Raw genomic sequence first — 6,535 nt, forward strand, 5'->3', positions numbered from 1 at the left:
GGTGTTTGATGGTCGGCACAGACTCGGTGGGCTGACGGGCCTGTTTCAGTGTTGTATCACTGTAACTGTAACTGAAGCACACATTCATTCTCAATAATAACTTCCCAAACTGACATATTAATTTTAGAATTACTGCAGCTGACATTGTCTGTTACAGTTGTACTGATCTAATGTTTTGGTGTTTTGTTTGGGATGGTTATGTGTCGGGCTCGACCCTGGACATTGCATCAGCGATTACATTGTTTATTTTTTTCTCTCCTGCAATGAAGCTTTAACCATTCCGGTTCCTGCAGCTTGATAATCTTTCTCCCTAAACCCACAGTGTGTAATACATTGTTATTTTAGACCCTGTGAGGTGTCTGAGATTTCCTCTGTGCCTTTGTTCTTGCTGATTTCCGCTTTGAAATTGTTGGGTTTGATTAGCTTTGTGTTTGGCACCTGATCATTGGGTTCTTCAGTGGGTAGATCCACACTGACCTTACTTTTAGCTTTCTGGTGAGGTACACAAGTGCTGTTTACTTTAGGGTATTTTCCCTTCCCTTTTCCCTGTACTACGGGGAGCATCGTTTTGCTAACTGGCCCCATGTGCTCTGGGATTTTATGGCTCGCAGGTGGCTGTCCATCTTTCACTGCACTCTCCTGCGGCACCTCGACTCGGTGAGGCATCTCCCTCACTATTGGCTTGCCTTTTTGGGAACTTTCCTTTGTCATTGCATATTTCTGTAAATGCTGTTAGCTGACTTTTTAGGTTGCCTCATTGACCTGCATTTAAGAAGGAGAGTGTGGGGTCTAATTTAACTAAAACTTCAGGGTTGGCAAATCGGAGAGTAGGCGATTCCAGTTGGGAATCCTCCTGGCCCTTCTCTAACCTGTTTTCACTGTCGTTTTCGATCCTTCCCTCCTGACAGTCTGCCAGATCTGTACTTGTCTGTTCCCTCCACAGTCTTTGCTTTTTTCCTTTGGTCTGGGTGCCAATTAAATAATTTACCTGACTATTCCTTTTGCCACTCGATATGGACCACTGAACCGGGATTTCAGGGATTCACCCTGCATTGGTAATAGTAACAATACATGGTCTCTGTCCTGAAATGTTTTGGCCTTGGCATTTTTGCCTGCTTACCTTTTCATAACTGAGTAGGAGATCTTTAGGTGTTCTTGAGCAATTGCACAGGCTGTCGTGAGCCACTCCCGGAGCATGGAAATGTAGTCTGACATGGAAGACTCATCCCTGTGTCCCAAAAACTTCTCCTTGATTAGTTTAAGAGGACCTCTCACCTCGTGTCCATAAACTAATTCAAAGAGACTAAAGCCAGTGGACTCACTGGATAAGTTCCTGGTAACCAACAGGTGAAATGCCATCCCTTTGTCCCAGTCATGGGGTTCCTCATAGCAGTATGGCCTGATCATTGTCTTTCGGGTCTGGTGGTACTGCTCCAAAGCCCCTTGTGACTGTGGGTGGTAGACTTTAGCTGGGTTATGTCTAGAATACCCATGACCTTTTCAAAATACTGGACGTAAAATGTGTGCCCTGATCCATCTGAATCTCAGCAGGCAACCCATAATGGGTTAGCCCCTCCACCACTACCATGGCAGAGATAGTTCTTCGGGTGAATGGCTTCTGGGGATCGTGTCACCACATTCATAATGGTGAGAAGATACCGGTTGTCCCGTTTTGTTTTCAGCAGGTGTCCCACATAATCCACCAGCCGTCTGCTGAAGTGTTCCACAAATTCTGGTATGGGTATTAGGGTGAAGGTATTATTGCAGGTTGGAGCCTCCCCACAACATGGCAGGTGTGACCAGTTTTACAGAACTCCACCACATCTTTGTGGAGTTGTGGCCATGTCAAAATGTTGCCTTATGTGGGCTTTAAATTTTCATACATCAACATGTACTGTCATTAGAAGTTCGTGGGCCATTAATATTTCTTTAAGGGACCTCAGCGGCACCACTATCTGGTGAAGCACTGTCCACTCCTCATCCGCAGGTTTGTAAGGAGGACTCCACTTCCTCATCAGCTCCTCATTCTTTAAATAGTGGCACTCTGCAACTCCCTTTACTTCAGTTTTGGTTTGGACGGTCTGTGCAATATTTTAACACTGGGTCGAGTTGTTGAGCCTGAACTAAGTAAGATCTGTTTAACACATCCTTTGTGCTCTCTACCGTCCCAAGGAAGGTTTCAGACAACCAGACAGTAGGGACATCCATCTCCAGTGTCAGTTCAGCCACCTCTGATGGGGATTGTTTAGCCATGGTCCGAGTCACCACAGAATCAGGGAGAATGCCGGGGACCTTCCCCTGTAACTGCTCTGTGTCCCTGATATCTTGTTGTCTCTCCAGAACCTTTGCAGAAGCTGCCACCTTTTCCCTGCCAGATCAATACCCAGGAGCAGGTTCCCATGGCTACTGGTTCTGAAGATAGGTCGCACTCCAAGTGCACCCAATATAAAGGTATGGACATATACTGTCTTCCAATACCATTCGCTAACAATCTAGCATTCACTGCACTCTCGGAGAAAGGTCATGCCTTTTCCCAGCAGAAGGGATTGGGTGGCCCCTTTATCATTGAGTATGACCAGGGCTTGCTTACCTCACTAAAGGGGTATGGGGTCACTTTCCCTGGGATTCAAAATCCTAGTAACGCTCAAGGATTGTGTTAAGTTTTCCCGCACTCTCTGTGGTAGTGTTACTGTGTCTGACTGTTACAGTTAAAGGCACAGCCTGACCTGCTGTGCTTTCCATCAGGGCCCGTTTTCATGCACTGCTCTGGTGGACCCTGAGTAATCCTACAGGTTTTCCCCATCACTTCCAGCATTCAACTCGATGGTGACCTGCCTTGCTGCAGTGGAAACTCACAGATCATTGGTCATTACTCCTGCTCTCAGTACCATCCTATTTGGCCTGAGCGTGGGCCCCTGTGTGTCCAGATTTTCCTCCTTGCCCGTGGCTGCTCAGGCTCTTATCACCCTCCCACCTTTTATTCCCGGGTCATTGGGGTGACTAGGGAATGCATTCCCTTTGGGGTTAAGGCCTTGTGTACGTGGAAAAAATCATCATCCAGAATTGCAACCTTCCTGGTTCTTCGAACCTTTTTTTCCACTGTGTGGGTTTTAATGGGAGCGGGAGTGAGTTTTTGAACTCCTCGAGAAGGATCACCACTCTGAGGTTTACATATGTGGGCTGTATCCCGATTTTCCGTATCTACTAGTCAGAGGCAAACATAAAAGCGGACTGCAAAATCTTCTATAGTTACGTAAAAAGGAAACATTTGGGTAAGACATGTATGTGTCCGTTACAGGCAGAGTCAGGGGAATTTATAATGGGGAATCGAGAAATCGCAGAGAAGCTAAATGATCACTTTGTGGCTGTCTTCACTGAGAAACATACAAGAAATCTCCCAGAATTAGAGATCCAAGGGATTAGGGGGAATGAGGAAGTGAAGCAAATTAATATTAGTAAGAAGTTTGTGTTGGAGAAATTAATGGGGTTGAAGGTTGATAAGTCCCCAGGACCTGATATTCTAAATTCCAGAGTGTTGACAGAGGTAGCTATGGAGACAGTGAGTGCATGGGTGATCATCTTCTGGAACGGTTCCAGCATATTGGAAGGTCGCAAATGTCACCCCACGATTTAAGAAGGGCGGGAGAGAGAAAATGGTAGAATCTATCATAAAGGATGTGATAAACGGATAATTGGATAAAGATGATCTGATTGGACACAGTCAACATGGATTTATGAATGGGAAATCATGTTTGATGAACCTGTTGTAGTTTTTTGAGGATAGTAGTAACAGAATTGATAAAGTGGAGTCGGTGGATGTAGTATATTTGGATTTTCAGATGGATTTTTGATAAAGTCCCCCACAGGAGGTTGGTTAGTAAAATTAAAGCACATGGGATCGGACGTAATATATTGGCATGGATTAAGGATTGGTTAACAAGCATAAAACAGAGAGTAGGAATAAATGGGTTATTCCCGCTTTGGCAGGCTGTGACCAGTGGGGTAAGTAAAAAGGAAACATTTGGGTAAGTACTTGGGCCCCATCTGTTCACAATATGTATCATTTATTTAGATGTGGGGACCAGAGTAATATTCCCAAGTTTGCAGATGATACAAAAAGATGTGGGAATGTATGTGCTGTGAGGAAGGTGCAAAGTGGCTTCAAGGGCATTTGGACAGACTTCGTGGGAGGGCAAGAACGTGGCAGATGGAATATAATGTGGAAAATATGAGGTTATCCACTTTGGAAGGTGGAATAGATGTGCAGGGTATTTCTTGAATGGTAAGAAATTAGAAAGTGTCGATGTACAAAGGGATCTGGGTGTCCTTGTCAATAAATCACTGAAAGCTGACATGCAGGGACAGCAAGCACTTAAGAAGGCTAATGGTATGTTAGCCTTTATCACAAGAGAATTTGAGTGCAGGAGTGGTGAAGTCTTGCTTCAATTGTATGGAACCTTGTGAGACCACACCTGGAGTACTGTGTGCAGCTTTGCTCCCCTTACTTTAGGAAGTATATTATTGCCATAGGGGGAGTGCAACGAAGATTCACTAGACTTGTTCCTGGGATGGCAGGACTGTCCTATGAAGAGATTGGGAAAACTGGGCCTGTATTCTCTAGAATTTTGAAATGAAAATGTTAATCTTTGGAATTCTCTACCCCAGAGGGCTGTGGAAGCTCAGTCATTCAGTATGTTTGAAGCAGAGATTGATAGATTTCTAAATACAAATGACATAAAGGGATATGGGGATAGTGTGGTAAAAAGGAATTGAAATAGATGATAACCCGTGATCGTTTTGAATGGCGGGGCAGACTAGATGGGCTGAATGGCCTACTCTTGCTCCTATGTTCCGAAGCTGCTTAACTCTTTCAAACTGGAGGCAAGTTCGCTCAGGCTACTTTCGGAGTGTTCTGAATTTTTGGTGGTACGCTTCTGATACTATCCGATATGCACCATGGATAGCATTTTTAGTTATATCATAATCTGATAAACTTTCATCGGGTAACAGTGAATAAACCTTTGCCTTATAAAAACAGTGTCCAGCTCTCTGCCGGCCATTTCAGCTGCTTTGCATGTTTTTCAAAAGTGATGAAAAATTCTGCCACATCCTCCTCATTGAACTTTAGAATGAACTGGGGTAACTTTAAGAACCCTGCACATTGTCCTGAGCTATGGGCAGCTCCCTCACTAGCTGTGTCTTCACTGAGTGTACTGGGTCTTCCTCTAGTTGATTGAGCCGCCTTAACTCCCTTTCCTCCTTCTTCTTCTGGAACACTTTTACTTTTTCCCTTTCTTGACGCCCACTCTGCTCTTTCTCGTTCTCTCTGGAATTCTATTTCGAGTCTCTTCTGTTCTAATTTTAGCTTAGCTAAATGATTTATAATCATCTTGAAAATAATAAGTACATTAGAGATAGTCAGCACGGTTTTGTGACGGGTAGGTCGTGCCTCACAAACCTTATTGAGTTTTTCGAGAAGGTGACCAAACAGGTGGATGAGGGTAAAGCAGTGGATGTGGTGTATATGGATTTCAGTAAGGCGTTTGATAAGGTTCCCCACGGTAGGCTATTGCAGAAAATACGGAAGTATGGGGTTGAAGGCGATTTAGAGCTTTGGATCAGAAATTGGCTAGCTGAAAGAAGACAGAAGGTGGTGGTTGATGGCAAATGTTCATCCTGGAGTTTAGTTAATAGTGGTGTACCGCAAGGATCTGTTTTGGGGCCACTGCTGTTTGTCATTTTTATAAATGACCTGGAAGAGGGTGTAGAAGGGTGGGTTAGTAAATTTGCAGATGACACTAAGGTCGGTGGAGTTGTGGATAGTGCCGAAGGATGTTGTATGGTACAGAGGGACATAGATAGGCTGCAGAGCTGGGCTGAGAGATGGCAAATGGAGTTTAATGCGGAAAAGTGTGCGGTGATTCACTTTGGAAGGAGTAACAGGAATGCAGAGTACTGGGCTAATGGGAAGATTCTTGGTAGTGTAGATGAACAGAGAGATCTTGGTGTCCAGGTGCATAAATCCCTGAAGGTTGCTAACCAGGTTAATAGGGCTGTTAAGAAGGCATATGGTGTGTTAGCTTTTATTAGTAGGGGGATCGAGTTTCGGAGCCACGAGGTCATGCTGCACCTGTACAAAACTCTGGTGCGGCCGCACCTGGAGTATTGCGTGCAGTTCTGGTCACCACATTATAGGAAGGATGTGGAAGCTTTGGAAAGGGTGCAGAGGAGGTTTACTAGGATGTTGCCTGGTATGGAGGGAAGGTCTTACGATGACAGGCTAAGGGACTTGAGGTTGTTTTCGTTGGAGAGAAGGAGGAGGAGAGGTGACTTAATAGAGACATATAAGATAATCAGAGGGTTAGATAGGTTGGATAGTGAGAGTCCTTTGCCCCGGATGGTGATGACAAACACGAGGGGACATAGCTTTAAGTTGAGGGGTTATAGATATAGGACAAATGTTAGAGGTAGTTTGTTTGTTCAGAGAGTAGTAGGGGCGTGGAACGCCCTGCCTGCAACAGTAGTGGACTCGCCA

The sequence above is a fragment of the Heterodontus francisci genome, unplaced genomic scaffold, assembly GCF_036365525.1.
Source record: "Heterodontus francisci isolate sHetFra1 unplaced genomic scaffold, sHetFra1.hap1 HAP1_SCAFFOLD_348, whole genome shotgun sequence".
Taxonomy (NCBI): Eukaryota; Metazoa; Chordata; class Chondrichthyes; order Heterodontiformes; family Heterodontidae; genus Heterodontus; species Heterodontus francisci.